The following is a 16,989-nucleotide window of genomic DNA, read 5'->3' on the forward strand; positions in this document are numbered from 1 at the left end:
ATACTAGAAATACTAATAGTTTCTCCCAAACTACACAATCATCACAAAAAGAAAGAGGTACTCACAAAAGAAACTAATATATATCATAACTTAGTGATTGGTGTTACCTTGGCCAGAATTGTCTATTTTGTAAGTATTATTACTGTATATTACTTAAAAGTTTTGTCTACAATATATTTTTCTTTGGAAAAAGGAGAGAGTTATATTTAGTATCATCTAAAAATTGAGAACAATTGAAATTTTAATAAAGTGATTTCTCACTGAACTTTTGAAGAAAATTTGAATTTGGTCTTATCAAAATAACGTAACATTTCTGGACAAATATGCAACCTAGAAGCCCTGCACTGGATGCCAAGATGAATAAGATCTCAATGGCCACTATGACCTTCCCCTTATTGTAATGGTAGACAGGGAGTAGGTGACCCAGACACTGCAGAATACCAACATGCTGACTGTCAGGAATTTAGCTTCATTGAGTCTGTCAGGCGTATTCCTGACCAAGAAAGCTGTGATGAAGCTCTCAGGGCCAAGGAGCCCAAGTATCCCATGACAAAGTAGAACTCAGTGACAGAGTCTTCATAGCAAACAATGATGATCTGCCCATATTTAGAGTGTGTATCTGTGTCAATAATGGGAAGAGACATTACCAGCCAGATTCCACAGAGAACAAGTTGGACCAGGATACAGAGAGGAATGACAAACTTAGATGCCCCTGTTCCTAGCAAGTTTCTCATCTTTCCTCATAAAGTGGTAAGCTTAAAGGCCAGGATCACAGTAATTGTCTTGGCCAGCACAGTAGAAACAGCTACTGTGAAAGACTCCAAAAATGATCTATTGCCAGATGCAGGTGGTCATGATGGGATACACAATGAAGAGCAAGGAACAGAGAAAGCAAGGTGTGTAGGAGGTAAGCACGATGTAGCTGAAAGTGAGGTTACTGGCCTTCACAATATGAGTGTCATTTCACTTCACAAAAGCTCACAGAACAAGATCTATGAAAACAAAGAAGCACAGGGACATGCAGGCAAGAGCCATCCCCAACAGGTCCTCATGAGTAAGAAAGGAGACATGTCTTTACAGGCAGTGTGTCTGTGCGTGTGCATGTGCGTGCGTGCGTGCGTGCGTGCATGCGTGCGTTCGTGCGTGCGTGAATGCGTGTGTGTGTGTGTGTGTGTGTGTGTGTGTGTGTGTGTGTGCGTGTGTGTGTGTGTGTGTGTGTGTGTGTGTGTGTTGTGATGGTATACCCATCATCTGGATATATCTGTTGGAGAACATTAACAACAAGCCTTCCTAAAAGTTTACCATGACATACTTAATATTTTACTATCTATATTAATCAGAGGATACCTCAATAAATACTTTGGATTTCCAGAATAAAAATTGTCTTTTTTGTTGCTGTATGGAGCAATGAGGTCAGGCTGCTCTATAGCAATCCATACACCTCCCTTCATGGTGCAGGGAGCAGATAAGTAAGTTACTTATTCTTATTTATTAACTTTCATATTCATGAGGTTTTTAAAATAATGAAATAAGCATATTTGATTTCTAGGGGCATTTTAAATGGCAATATAAAACAGTTAAGATTATTTAGCTCCTCAACCCTTAAATGTGCTGTGCATAGATCTGTGGACTCTGCAGATTGAGTTCACAAAGCCACTGATACTACACATTGTGTACTTTGTCTGTCATGTGCCCTTAGTCTGTATCTTCACACACGCAAAATGACTTACCATTCCCTCTGGTAACTACTGTTAGCATAAGGCAATATTTCCAATAAATAAACTGTACTCCTCATGCACAAAATATGCCTTTACATTAAATTCCATCAATTCGAAAAACAATGTAAGTCTTAGGAAAACAGGACATTTACTTTTTCCAATAAGATTTATTCCTGATGCAGATGTCACTGCTCTAGAATGATTTATTACACATTTAGAGGAATCACTCTCCTCTATAGCTAAAATAGTTCTCCAAAATAGAAGGGTCTTGATCTATTATTCCTTCAACAAGGGGCCTGTGCAAGGCCCTAGGAGAGCAATGATGTTTTTATGTTAACCATTCTGGAGTTTTTAAAAATTCCATGGCCCTATTTAGAAAGAGGTTGCAAGACAGACAATGAGAAAGACAATAAAATGAGGGATGGTGAGAATCCCAATTTAACTGGTCACCATGGTAAACTATGTTCCTATCAGCCTTAGCTGGGCCCTTACTCTTTGTTCTGACCTGTGGACCATATATAATTAATGCCTTAGTCAGGTTTATCAAAAATGTATCTCCATGGTCCAACTGATGGTTTTAAAGCAACAATACAAGCCTGTAAAGTAAAAGAAATATCTCCAGGATTTGAGATGGTGCACTACTTAAGAGGGGAATAAAAAGGACAAGCAAATACCATGACAAGCTCCTAATAACTCAGTTAAGCACTAGGCCTCAGTTCCTGCACACATCAGGCTTGGGCCAAACTCCTCCCCCAAAGGTAATAACCAAATAAGTACAAAGCTTGGGACTTATCCAGACTTGCCAAAAATGGAAAAGCTATAGCTGTAGCCCACGCCTGCTAGCCCTAACCAATGATCACACTGCTTTTAGAATTTCTTCAGCTGTGCTTAAAAGGAGCTTGTGAGATTCTCATAATGTCAGCAAAATGTGTGGTTTGAGGAAGACAGTGCATATTAGTTCCAGAGTTAATAATATTGTTGATATCAGTAAAATGATCAAATTAAGAATCACATATTTTGTGTTCTCAGTTTCCTTATGTGCCCTTTCTAGATTTCAGTTTAGAAAAAAAGGAGATATTCAATTTCAGAAATTGCTTCTGCATGCAAACTTGTATCAATTTCATTGTAGACCTCAATTCCTGGAAATTCGAAACAATCAAAGCAACAGTCTGCTTCTTGTTTCTGATGAAATTTCCTGGATCCAGGAGCACATGTCACACTACATGTATCGGTGGGAACCTGAGATAAATGAAACATGAGTTGGTGATATACATATCCCTCTATTATCCTTTGTTATATATCAAATTCAGACATTTGAGCATTTTCTATGAACCTCCAAAAAATTAAGAGCAAAGAATATTTACTAAATTATTTAACATCTTATATATAAATTTTGATTGTAGAGATTAAAAATTGTCTCTTTATAAACTGACTAAACCTAACAGGAATATTTAGTGGCATAAATTGCTCTGAAAGTATTTAAAATCAAAAGCAAGGAAACTGAGTTAGGTGGGAGGGAAGGCAGGGCAGAACAGAGAAGACATATGGGATAAATATGAATACATGTCGTATAAGACTCTCACAGAATTAATTAAATTTTAAATTTAGAAAGAAAGTCTATGATAGGGTAAAGTTTATATAATATATTTGATTCAGCTCTAAAGATTTTCACCCAGAGTCACAAAGTTCCATGGATTATACCTAGTTACAAATTTTAATAGTTATAAATATTTTTATTTTACTTGTAATTTTGTATAGCTGTTTCTATGGTATGGGGTGAATTGACATGTGAGTTTAAGTGTCCATGAAAGTCAGAGGCATTTGATTCCCATGACCTAGATTGACAGAAAGTTATGAGCCATCAGGCAGGAGTGCTATGAACTGAGCTTTGGTCCTCTCCAAGAACAGTGATTCTTCTTAACCACTGAGCTATCACTCCAATGCTTCAACATTTTATATTTTAGATGTACTAAAAAAAATGAAAATAATGGTGTTGCTCCAGTGGTCAAGTGCATATCCTCAGATATGTGTAATTGTGGCTCTGTAGAAAACAAGGGTAATGACCTCTTATTTTTACCTTATTTAATCCAAAGCCTTGTGAGAAATTGAAACTGTTGCAAATATCATACTCTGTGTGCGGTCTTCCTCTGTGTTTCATGTTCACCAGCTCTCCAGTACAGTTAGTAAATACCCTATTTTTCAGCAAAGAAGCCATCTAAGAGAAATGCCTCATTACATCATTACATATGCTCACCAATTAAAGCAACATGCAATTGTGAATATACTCTAATTTTTAACATCTTCCAGAAAAGACAGTTCTATTGAATGTATCATATATAGTGAAATACAAGATATATCATGGGTAACTGAATTTCAATGGTAACCTTCATTCCTTCTCATAATATATTTTTTGGTATTTTTGTTTATTTTTCTTAACATTTAAAAGATCTATGTGGCATTACAACTAAGGAAACATAAATTTTTTTCTACTAGTGATTCTGTGATACTATAGGTTTGATTCAACAGGTTGTTAGAACATATATTGTAAGATGTAATGAAGCCTATTGTTAACTTTGTGGTCTGAAGTGTTTAGCTGTCAAACTGGATTCCTTAGTAGACCAAATCATTTGTCACTGAAGCATTCTGAGATATAGCTTCATGTTTAAATGGAAAGGAATTAAAATTGCTGAAGTTTAATACTAAAAATTTTCATCCCCTGTAGTTAATAATGCAAGTACTAGTCTTAGAATTAAGAACACAAGCTGTAACAACTTGACAGAGGAAATCCCCAATGTTACTTGTCTTCTAAAGCACTTAGAACAAAACCCTAAGCTTCCCTTGGTCTTGTAACTCAGCAAGTCTTGTGAATGAAAATACAACGACATTCTGCTTTAAAAGGTATATAAAGCTGAGATAAATTTAAAAAATAATATATTTCATATCAATGTTTCATGGCAGAAATTGTCATAATAGATGCTTACCAAATAATGAGTAACAGTGAAATCAATCTCAATACTTACTACTTGTATGAATGCTATCAAAACACCAAATAAGTAAGTGTGGCTCTTTTTAAAAAAGTGTGTCTGAGAATGTGTTTGTGTGCACCAAAAAATAATTAAAAGAGAGGAGCCATGAATTTGGAAGGAAATTGGAGGCCTGGGAATTGTTGAGCAGAAGAGAGCAAGTAGGCAAATCATGTAAAAACAGTATATACATATATATATATATATATATATATATATATATATATATTAAAACTAAATTGAAAGAAAATGTCCTTATTGTTTGTTTTCATAATTAATCGAGGCATCATATAAATAGTTTTCCATGAAATTGATCAACACTTATTTATTTCATGGGAAACATATTCTTTTGTCACTTGTGGATTCTATGATAAAGTTTTCAGATACATTTCAAATATTAAGCTCCTTTAATAAACTGTTATGGCACATTCTCACACACACAAAAAAAACTGATCTTCACACAAAAAATGTCATGAACTGAATGCTATTCTGATGCTTATATTGATTCACAAAAAGATTCATATTAGTGGCTTTTCAATACAGAAGTCTTTGAATTGTGAGACCTGTCTGAGACAAACATATATGAGCAAGTTTTGTGCCATTTATAAATGTCATTACCCTAACCATGATGGAAAGTAAGATACTTCACCTTCTGACACTCATATAATATTCCTTTGAGTTCTGCTATTTGCTGATTTTCTACTTGTTGAAGAATGACTTCATGGTAGGCATTAGCCACAGCATGCACAGCATTGTATAAACTGTAACTCTTTTACTCTTGACCATGTCAAATTTGTGCTATGTCAACAATTCCAATAAAGAATTGAATGAGGGGCTGGAGAGATGGCTCAGTGGTTAAGAGCACTGACTGCTCTTCCGGAGGTCCTGAGTTCAATTCCTACAGGGTGGCTCACAACCATCTGTAATGAGATCTGGTGCCCTCTTCTGGCTTGCAGGGGGACACATGCAGGCAGAACACTGTATATATAATAAATAAATAAATCTTAAAAAAAAAAAAAAGAATTGAATGAACAATGGTTTGAGTGATATAGCTGGTCTTGGAGACCAAACAACTAAAATAATTCAACTCTAGTCTCCTTTGAGACTACTACTATCTACTTCCTTACTTAATAATTGCTAATTAATACTAAGATCTACTTAGTATTTTGAAGCATTCATTGTCTGTATAAAATTCCTAAATTTATAAACCTTACCATGGTGGTATGCAAAAATGACAGTCCCATGGAAGGGGTCATGGCGAAAATCTCTCTAATTTGTGATGACACCCCATTGTGAGGTGATAACCCAGATTTTCTGTGCACCTAAATATCCCTGTCTTCTGAACCTGACTTCTAGGGTAGAGTTCATTTCACCAAAAATGATAACAACCTTTGCTGATGATGTCATGATATGTTTATCACATATCTTAGCCCCTGTTATATATATCTGCATGTTTTCTGGGATCACATTCACAAAGACTAAACAGACTCCATGTCCTTGCACCTCTTCTCAAATCTGAGAGAAAATGAATACCCTGGTGATGTGTAAATCTAATTACTCTTATCAATGAAAATCAGGAATCAGATATCAGGATAAAAACCCGAGGGATCAGAGAAGCAGGGGAGCAGCCACAATCATTTCCTACTTTTTCCATTCTTCCAGTTCAAAAGGGGAGAGATTCTGTCTTTGTCCTGTCTTATCACTTCCTGTTTCCTCTCTGTCCCGACCTTCAGACATCTATGGTTAACTAGTGACTAGCTCTGCCCTCTGACTCCAAGCAAGCTTTATTTGTCAGAGCACAAAGCATCATATAATATTTCCCCCTTTTTGTCTGAATAAAAATTGAGGATTTCAACTAACAGAAAAACTATATGCAATAAGTACAATAAGTATATACAAGTATATACAGGCAATAATTGCATTGACAATGTCTAGTCCATTAGCATTTGACAAATTCAAAGAAAATACTCCATTATCTATCCTATCTTGGTGTTTACAAAGTGTTGTACCTAATTCATTTTCTATCCTAACTTGCATTACCAATCCAAAACTATCTTTTTATGTCTCTAAACTTTATAAACTTTACACCTCTTTTGTGAGTGTCTTTTCTGAATTTGTTAAAAATAAAAACTATAAAAATTAACTATCTGATTTCAACTCCATCAGACACCTGAGAAGCATATGATATTACCTGAGTAAGCAGGAAGTCCAGAGTGAACAACTTCCAAAATTAAGAAATGACAGAAACAGCTAGCTGCCTGGACAGTCACCCTAGGTTCCTCTGCAACATCAGAGCATCCATCTTCAGCCTGCAAGCCTAGAATATCTGACAGACTTTTCTGTGAAGCATATTTTTGAAGGATGGTCCCACCTTGTCCTGGCAAGGTTTAGCAGTCACTTTCTTTTGTGTCCTGCTTGTCCAATTTGGACAGCATATTGTCAGCAGTAAAGGCAAGGGAAGTTTCTTGCCTAAAGGACAACTTTTACCACAAAGGAAGCAAACTCCATACGCAGTTTTTTCAATGCCTATCATCTTTTCTGTAGTAGATTGGTTCTGCCAGGGGAAAGCATGTTTCATTGTCATTAAAAAAAAGTTATGTTATTAAAACATCTCAAATGTCATATTCCGTAGATCTCTGAAGTGTTTGAAGACCACTGATCTATCTAGAATATATCTCTGTCCTTGAAAACTTATCTAACACGACTACACATTTGATAGTAGTAGGTGACTAAATACTAAGCTGCATTTTTTTTCATTTTACATACCAACCACAGATCCGCCTCTTCTCTCCTCCCACCCCCTATCTTTCTCCCCCCAGCCCACCCCCTATTCCCTCCTCCAACAAGGTAAGACCTCCCATGGGGAGTCAGCAGAGCCTAGTACATTCAATTGAGGCAGGTCCAAGCTCCCTCCCTGCATCAAGGCTGTGTAAGGTGTCCCTACATAGGTAGTGGGCTCCAAAAAGACAGTTCATGCACCAGGGATGGATCCTGATTCTACTGCCAGGGGACTCCTAGAGCAGGTAAGGCTATACAACTGTTTACTTATGCAGAGGACCTAGTCCAGTTCCAAGGAAGCTCCACAGCTGTTAGTCTAAAGTTCAAGAATTCCTACTAGCTTGGTTTGGTTGTTTCTGTAGGTTACCCCATAAAAATCTTGATACCTCATGCTCATAGAATCTTTCTTCTCTCTCTTATACTGGACTCCTGGAGCTCCGCCTGGTGCTTGGCTGTGGATCTCTACATTGGCTTCCATCAGATACTGGATGAAGACTCTATCATGACAGTTAGGGTATTCACCAATCGGATTACTGGGATAAGTCAGTTCAGGCATCCTCTTCATTATTGCTAGTAGTCTAAGTTAGGGTCATCCTTGTAGATTCCTAGTAACTTCCCTAGCACATGGTTTCTCCCTTTTCCCTTGATGTCTCCTTCTATCATGGGATCTCATTCATTGCTCTCCCACTCCATCTCTGTTCCAGCTTGGCTTGTTCCATCCAGTTCCCTTATATTCTCATCCCCCGTCCTCAACACTTTATTGTCCCCCTAGCCCTAGTTTACTCATGTAGATCTCATCTATTTTCCCTTTCCAGGATAATCCATGCATCCCTCTTAAGGTTCTCCTTGCTAGCTAGCTTCTCTGGAGCTGTAGTTACAGTCTGGTTATCCTTTTCTTTACATCTAGTAACCACTTATGAGTGAGTACATACCATGTTTGTCCTTCAAAGTCGGGGTTACCTCACACAGGATGATATTATCTAGTTCCATCTGTTTGCCTGCAAATTTTATGATGTCATTGTTTTTTACCCTGCATTTCTTTAGTATCCTAAATAGTTTATAACAATAACTTTCAAGGACTAGAAATTCATATTACACTGTTAAATTAGCTGTATAGGTACCATACCTTGAACAAGAGTAGAAATGTGGCAGTAAGCCTAACCTGGCCTTCCTCCTCTCTGCTCTGGCCAAGGTGACTGTGGGAATGTTGAGTGTCAACTGCAATTCAGGTTTCCTTTTGCATATAGATTGGGGTGCGAGTTGGGTCAAGAGCTCCCTCTTAGCTACACACTGCAATGACCACATGCTTAAAACTTTGAGCCCCCAGCCATTGGAGCCCAAGGGACTGGAAAGCTGCCTCTTCCCCCACTCCCTCACCAAGAAAACAGCCCCTTGTGACACCAGTGAAAATTAGACTCATAAGCCCATCATGCAAGGATTGGGAAAGTTTAAGGCCCCATCTCTGGACTGGGCAGACCAAGTCTCTAGATGACTGGCCACACTGGTGGAAGCCCAGTAACTGTAGACTAGTGTCTGTGGAGCCCCCAAGGGACTGGACTAGGCCCTCTGGATACGGAAGATGGTTGTTTGGTTCAAACTGTTTGGGGGGGGCACCCAGACAGGGGGATCGGGATCTATCCCTGGTGCATGGGCAGGCTTTTTGGGAGCCCAGTGTGGGTGGTGTGATGCCTTGTGCAGCCTTGGTGCCAGTGGGGAGGAGCTTGGACCTGCCTAGGCTCAGTGTGTTGGGCTCTGCTGACTCCCCATGGGAGACCTTGATTTGGGGGATGTGGAGAATATGGGATAGCTTGGGAGGGAGGGCTATGGGGTGGGAGGAGAGAGGAGATGGGATCTGTGGGTGGTATGTAGAGTGAGTAGAAAATTTCTTAATAAAGAAAAATTTTTTAAAAATGAAATTTTTAATTCATTTTTCATACCAATCACAGATCCCCCTGTTCCCTCCTCCCATCCCTCCAGCCTTCCCCCACAACCCACCCCCCATTCCTTCCTACAAGAAGGTAAGGCCTCCCATGGGAAGTCCACAGAGCCTGGTACATTCTATAGAGGCAGGTCCAAGCCCCTCCCCTACCTCAAGGCTGTTCGAGGTGTCCCAACCATTTTTTGTTAACCAAAACCCAAAATAAAAAATATTCCTAGAACTCTGAAGAGTAAAAATTATATGCTGTAAATATTTTTAACCTAAAATTACATAAGCATGTGAATACTTATATCAGAGTAACTACTGTCTCACTGGATATTTCTAGTTCCATGCTTGATTCTCTCCATACCTGCACCACTTCAGACAGTTCTTATAAGTAATTTTGTGGTTCTAAAGTTTGAAACCCAAAATTTAAGATTTGGCTTTCTATAAACATCCATGTTCTTTGAGTGATATCTAGAAATTACACTAATATCATCCAGTCTGACAGAGTAAAGCAGCACCCGATTTACAAATTGCTATGATCAACTTAGAGAAATCGGATCCCATCTCCACCTGCCTGCCCCCAATCCACTCACAAAATCTATTCTATTCCTCCTTCCCAGGGAGATCCATGCATCCCCTTGAGTTTTCTTGTTATGTAGCCTCTCTGAGTCTGTAGATTGCTGCATGATTATCCTTTACTTAACAAGTAATGGCCACTTATAAGTGAGTACATATCATATTTGTCTTTGTAGGTCCAGGTTACCTCACTCAGGATGATATTTTCTAGTTCCATTCATTTGCCTGCAAATTTCATGATGCCATATTTTAACAGCTGAGTAGTAGTGCTCCCTTGTGTAAATCTACCACATTTTTTATCCCTTCTTCAGGTGAGGGACATCTATGTTGTTTCCAGTTTCTTTCCATTGATCAACCTGTCTGTGCTTATACCAATATCATGTAGTTTTTACTACTTTAGCTCTGTACTACAGCTTGAAATCAGGGATGGTGATACATAAACCTAGACACATTAAAAACAGGGAATCTCAATTGAAGAATGGCTACCATCAGCTTGGTCTATAGGCATGTATCTATGGCATGTTCTTAATTAATGATTGATATGAGATGACCTTACTGCTAATGGACTGCGTGGGAAGTTGTTCTGAGAGTTATAAAAAGGAGGACTGTGGCGATATATTGTATACCCTAAAAAAAGAATAATGGACCTTCATTTTCATCAAGATGATTTCTAAATTTTTCCCACTTGCTGAAAACAAAATGAGTGAACATATTGAATACATGAGATTAGATTTAAACTAATAGGAGAATGTTTTGACAAAGATACAAAATGTTATTTTGTTAAAAATGCATTTGAAGCCAGGCGGTGGTGGCCCACCCCTTTAATCCTAGCACTTGAGAGGCAGAGCCAGGCGGATCTCTGTGAGTTCTGGGCCAGCCTGGTCTGCAGAGTAAGATCCAGAACAGGAACCAAAACTACACACAGAAACCCTGTCTTGAAAAACAAAACAAAAAACAAAACAAAAAAAAAATGCATTTGAACCAACAAATGGTTCCTAATTCCTCCAAATATTCATGATAAAAATTTGTGAAGGATACACACTTTTGTTCAGTTCCTAGAACCCAAAATTATTCATTATAAAGTTTCTAAAAGTATGACAATTTTTGATCACTCAAAAATACAGTCCAGAAAGAAAAATCTTCAGGCTAACGAAGTGCTCTCTGTTGTGTTCAACTTGCCTCCAAATCGCATAAATAACCCTAAACTGCGAAAAAAACAACCACATAACATTGTTATTTTTGTGTATTTTTTACGCTTCTGTAAAATATGAATTTGGGTGCATAACTTAGAAGGTGAATAAAAGCTACTGCTCAGAGAACTTCAGTAAACTAAAAAGAATCTGGACTCTGTTTCTTATTGGCTTTAGGATTTAGGACTCTGAAAAGCAAGCCCTTCTAGCGCTTGTGGTGTTTCCCCTGAGCGCCCCAGAGGTCCACTAGGGTAGTGGAAAGAGGAGCACAGCTCAACCTGCTTGGCTGTGAGGACTTGGGAGGAGCTTGGCCGAGGCCCCGCCTCCTAATCTGGTTAGCGCTGGGAAGCCCGGCCAGCCGAGTGAGTGCTAGTGCAGTGCGCATGCGTGTGCCCAGGCGGGCTCCGGAAACCACGTCTGCGTGGTTTGAAACGGTTGCCAGGTTTCCGGGTGGTTTGTGAGTGAGAGAACTCAGGGGTAGACGTGGCTGTTTTGTCCCTTAATGATATAACGGGGGTTGTTTAGTTCCATATTTGAGGTACTGTGCCGAAAGTGCGTGCTGTTTCGCCGGCGGCGTTAACCCGCTGTCTTCAGCATCCTGGGGGGGGGGGGGAGCGGAGCGGGGGGAGGGGGCGAGGCGAGTGGCTCCAGGTACCAGCCCAGGTGCAGATCAATGGTTTGGGAACGTGGGTCCCCATGCATTAAAGTGGTGATGTTAGTGGGTGGCCCTCGCAAGAAGTTTCAGAAGAAAGATTGAACCTGGTGCACAGTTAACATCAGTTGTCGTTTCTCGGTTATTTACGATTTTGAGGAGGAGGCACCTAATATTCTTGGAATGAGGAAGCTTTTGGTTCAGTGCACATACACAAACTTTTAAAATTCCAAGGGTATTAACAAAACGGAAACCAAATTAGTTCCGCCCCATTGCCTGTATATTTTAAAATACCGTACCGTGGCGAAGTTAGTGAAACTTTCACAGATGTTTGTTGTTTTGAGACAGTGTCTCTGTAGCATTTGCTGTCTTGAAATAGTGTATGTAGACCATGCTGTCCTTGAACTCACAGAGATCTGCCTGCTTTTGACTCGTTGTGCTAGGATTAAAGGCGTGAGCCACTATCTCCTGTTACAGATCTTAAAACTAGCTTTTAGGAGTACTTTTAGTACAAAAGCTAAGTGAAGAGTAGTTCCCTTAGAAGTGTGCTGTGTATAATTGCAGTAAACCCGTGAAGGTGGATGTTCTTCTAATACCTCCAACCCAGTACTGAATTGACTTATTAAAGAAAGCAAAACCAAAATTATGTCAAAGATATTTAAGGCAAATTATGAGCTATACTTTGAATAAAATGTTACTCTTTGTGTTCTCAGCAGCAAGTATCAGCTTGAAGGTTCTATTTGAATTTTCTTTGGACATCATTATGAAGCAGAAATGTTGCCACTTCAATTACTAAAGGAATTCAAAGGGTTACCGGAAGTTCAGCTACTGAATAAATTACAGAAACTAAGTTTTAGATCTCTACAGTCAGGATGTGATTATAGCAAGATGTATATCCAGGTAAGTTTGTTAACTCAGAATGCATTTTCCTCCTAGAAACTATGCACATATTTTATGTTTAGTATCTTTGTGAGAGCACTTAAAATAGGTGTTTTTTTGTTTTGTTTTTTTGCCATTACAATTGAGACTGAATATTTCTATGCTAATTTATGATTTTCCAGCTTTCACTTAGCAAACATTTATTGTTTTGTGATGCACTAGAATATGTTTCTGAGGTACAAAGATAAATAGATCTAGTCACCATACTAAAGGTGATCTCTAATTTTAATTAATAAGAAGCAATAGCACTTTGATACGTGCACATAAGAGAATTTTTGTTTCTGATGTGTTAGATTATGGGAGATGAATGGGACTTTCGGGGTAACCGTATTTTACTTTCTATGGGATGATGAGAATAGTCGTGTGTGCTGAGGAATTTGGATGCTACAGTAATGATGTGGGAGTCTCACACCAGATATGAGCAGGAGAAAGACATGACTCACTTTAAGTTTAAACCACTCTGCCTCCTGCACAAAGAATATATGGTACAGATATGATATAGCAAATGAAGTGGAAAAAAACCCAGTTAGGCAGTGGCAATAATGCAGATAAGAGATGGTAACTGATTTTCATTAGTGGTAGAAGGGACAATGGAGTAGGTGGGTAGAAAAAAGTAGTAATCTAATGCTAATAATAACAAACAGCATTTATTGAGTATTTTCTCTGCGCCTGGTGGCTTCTTAGGTATTGTGTACATTAACTCATTTAATTATCACAAAACTTTATGACATCGGTGCTTTATACCTTATTTATATGCTTGGAGGTCGCTACATTTCAGAAGGGTTAAGTGTTTTTCCTGAGGTCAGATAGCTAATAAGTGGTAGAGGTGACATTTAAATCTAGATAGTTTGTTTCAGACTTGAGATAAAATCTAGAGTTAAAAGGCCTTGGAGAATGGCTAGACTAGAGAGGCAGTGAGGTCAGGAAGCTTAACTGTCTGTAATTCCTAGCCATGCCTTGCAAGATGAGTGGAGATACACATTTAAGCCCTGAGTTCAAGTGTCGATATATAGGAGAGATCTTTGTGTGGGACCATCTTGACCTTCACCTAACTGTAGGCTTGGGCTTGGCTCCTCTGTCCTTTTCCAAATAGGAGTAGAAGTGGTTTTTGTTTTGTTTCTTTCTGTTCTCTTTTCCAGCCACACTGGGTTTTCACAAAATTCACAGGCCTGTTTCTCCACTCTTCACATTGTGAGGCCTTTGTTCTGAATGACTGATCCGGTAGTTAGTGGTTAGCAGCTCCTAGGTGCCCTGTATTTTTCTAAAGACGGTTCTTGGCCCCAACAATCTGTTAAATGTATTCTGTAAGTTTTCTCACAGGTACTAGGCAGTGTCTGCCTTTTGCTTTAGGTGAAGCATGCCTCACTAAAGAATCTGTTTCCTCTGTTCTCTGGTAGTTTATTGCCTTGGACCTCCAAATTTAGTGGGTCAAGGAGAGTTTTAAAATTTTGCAAGTTGTCCAGCTGTTTGCTGTCATTATTCCTTCTGAGTCTTGCATTGTCTACACCCTTAGTCGGTGATGAATTTTTTTTTAATGTTTTGCTTTTTGTTTTTGTTTTTGTTTTTTGAGACACTGTCTCTCTCTATAGCTCTGGGTGTCTTGGAACATGCCCGGGATCTGCCTGCCTCTGCCTGGGATTAAAGATGTGCACCACCGCATCTGGCTTACGGTGACTGTTTTATGAATTGTCATGGTTTTATCATGGTCTTATCAGTAGACTTGAAGCCTTTCTGATAGCTATGTTAAATTCTGGAATGTAATGTGGAAGAGTATTAATGTAGCATCAACTTTTAAACCTTTTTTCAATAAATAAAACAGATACCCCTATGGATGTTTACAAAGAGTCCATGGTGTGTGTGTGAGAGAGATTTAAATATGAAAGCCAAAAGAAATTAAGAAAAGTATTGTGAGGAAATACTTTATTCTGTTTGTACTTTTGACTAGATAATTATGTTTTTTTTTTAAGTCGAGAGATTGGAGCACAGACTAAATTGTACTTGTTTCTTGGTGTATTGACCTGGCCTTGTTTTCCTGATATATGAGTTTTTCATTTCACATTTGGAATTTTCTTCTTTCTTAAATTGCCGTGGGTTTCAAAAATCAAGTTTTATTTTATTTTGTTAAGAGATAGTATTATGAGATGAAACAAAGCTTGGAAAAATTGATGAACTTCACTGTTATTCTGTAACTTAAGTAAGGATAAAAAAATCAAGCTATGAACCATAATTTTTTGTTTGTTTGTTTGTTTGTTTTTTTGAGACAGGGTTTCTCTGTGTAGCTTTGTGCCTTTCCTGGATCTCGCTGTGTAGACCAGGCTGGCCTTGAACTCACAAAGATCTGCCTGCCTCTGCCTCCTGAGTGCTGGGATTAAAGGCGTGTACGTATTTTTAGGTCCTCAGATTTTTTTCTTAGATGACTTAATATTTACTTGAGCTTGGTATATTCACTTCCTGAAAGGATGGTCCAAGTGAAATTCAGAGAAAGATTCTCTAAAGATGAATGAAGGTAATAGACTAGCATTGTAACCTAGAACATGCTTGTAGTAAACTGTGAGTGTATTCAAAGAAGACTAGGGCAGTGCAAGTTTTTAAAGGCAAATGAGCATGCTTTCTGAAGATGGCCATAATCCTCAACCATAGTTATTAGCAGCAAGGGTGTCATCAGTCCAGACTTGCACATATGAAGGGCGTGTGTGTGTGTGTGTGTGTGTGTGTGTGTGTGTGTGCGCGCGCGCGCGCGCGCACGCGCGCGCCTGAGTACTCCAATGATCTCTGCAGGGCTTAGGCTGCAGCAGAGACATTCGTAACAGTAACTCCCTGGTAGCAGTTTGTGAGAACGTTCTTCAGAACCTCCAAGTGGCTTTATGTGTTTTGTTAGTATTCTGAAAGCTTTCTCAGAAGATAAAAAAAAATCAAATGCTTTAAGTTCTGTTCTGACTTTTGCATATATATATGTTGTTAGAAACAGTCTTCTTTACTAACCTTTTCTCTCCTTTTCAGGGAAAACTCTCAGTTATGTCTTTAACATATGGAAATAAAGCAACTGTTTTGAAGATTAGACCTTAAGGTATGAGGTGTACATACTCTGTATTTCTGCTTAGCTTTTTACTTGTCCTCTAGAAATAGGTAACTTTTTAGATGTGTATTTCACAGGGACACAAACATGTATGAGTGATTTTAGTAGATAATGCATTCATCATAGTGTAGACAATGTCTATATAAGGTAAAGCTTCTTTTGCCTTTACTAAAGCTTTGCTGCAGTGTCTCTCTAAGCCTCCTCTCATTTCTTTCATAGGTGAAATTCCTTTTGAAAGAACCTTGAAGTAGGCATAAGATGTCCCAAGACCAAGTTTTCAACACAAAGGAGATTTATTCGCCCTAGAGTGGCAAAGGACAGGAAATAAGAGACAAAGATAGGAGCTAGAAGGCAAGGGAGAGAAGGAAGGGATATTTGCTCTGAGGAACGAAAGACCGCCTCTGGATAGAGAAGAGACAGACTAGACTATAGGCAAATGGCAGTTTATAAAGGGAAAGGGGGAACTCCTGTGTAAGGATGATTTGGTTTGTTTTGATTGGGCATGTTAATTAGGATAGCCAAAGGGGGGCTTTTGATTGCTGGACTTACATGCTTTGATAGCTGGACCTTGGTAGTCAGCCTCAGTTTAGAAAGGGGCCAGATAAGGGAATGGACCTTGGTGGCCAGCTTTAGGATTGTACTCTAATGGTTTAACCAGCCAGAGGAATGGGTAAAAGGTAAAAGCCATTGGCGACATGTTTGCCATGCTTGGGCCTATGTTTGCCATGCTTGGGCTCTTCACCTTTCCTCTCATATCCAGGCTGTTGCAGTAGCTAACTCTCCTTTCTGTTTATACTTTAACGAACTTGACCTAATCCCCTTAGTAACTTTGTTACAAGTTTGATTTTAATATATAACTTACATAGATGCCTTCATAGAGGGAGAATTCTCTCTTTGTTGTTGCTCAAATAATTCTGGCAACCTAGGAAGAGTACCTTGGGTATTTAGATGCTTCCAGTTCATCTCATTTAATGGCTATAATTGCTTTAGATGGTCATGAGCAGTGAATGGACTATGAACTACAACTATTAAAAAACCACCAGTGGAATAGACACTTACTAGCACTAGGCATGCAGTGGTGAATCAGACTTAATGATTGCTTCCTGGAGTCAT

At 38.7% G+C, this 16,989-nt stretch overlaps 1 protein-coding gene and 1 pseudogene across 7 annotated transcripts in view; one reads left to right on the top strand and one right to left on the bottom strand.

Annotated features, from left to right (window-relative positions):
* Positions 1-241: 241 nt before the first annotated feature.
* LOC119086448 lies at positions 242-16,573 on the bottom strand (annotated as a pseudogene).
* The window catches only part of LOC114684972 (protection of telomeres protein 1-like), a 47,435-nt gene continuing 42,034 nt past the window's right edge, over positions 11,589-16,989 (top strand). For 4 of the 7 annotated variants that reach the window (XR_005089709.1, XM_028859525.2, XM_037197940.1 and 1 more), the window contains exons 1-3: positions 11,589-11,666; positions 12,575-12,761; positions 15,801-15,867. The gene's annotated coding sequence lies outside the window, so the exon portion shown is untranslated. Of the gene's footprint in view, positions 11,748-12,574; positions 12,762-15,800; positions 15,868-16,989 lie in introns of all 7 variants that reach the window. The other 3 variants (XM_037197942.1, XM_037197941.1, XM_037197943.1) reach the window with 3 other exon arrangements.

This window comes from Peromyscus leucopus, chromosome 22 (assembly GCF_004664715.2).
Source record: "Peromyscus leucopus breed LL Stock chromosome 22, UCI_PerLeu_2.1, whole genome shotgun sequence".
In the NCBI taxonomy this organism is placed as follows: domain Eukaryota; kingdom Metazoa; phylum Chordata; class Mammalia; order Rodentia; family Cricetidae; genus Peromyscus; species Peromyscus leucopus.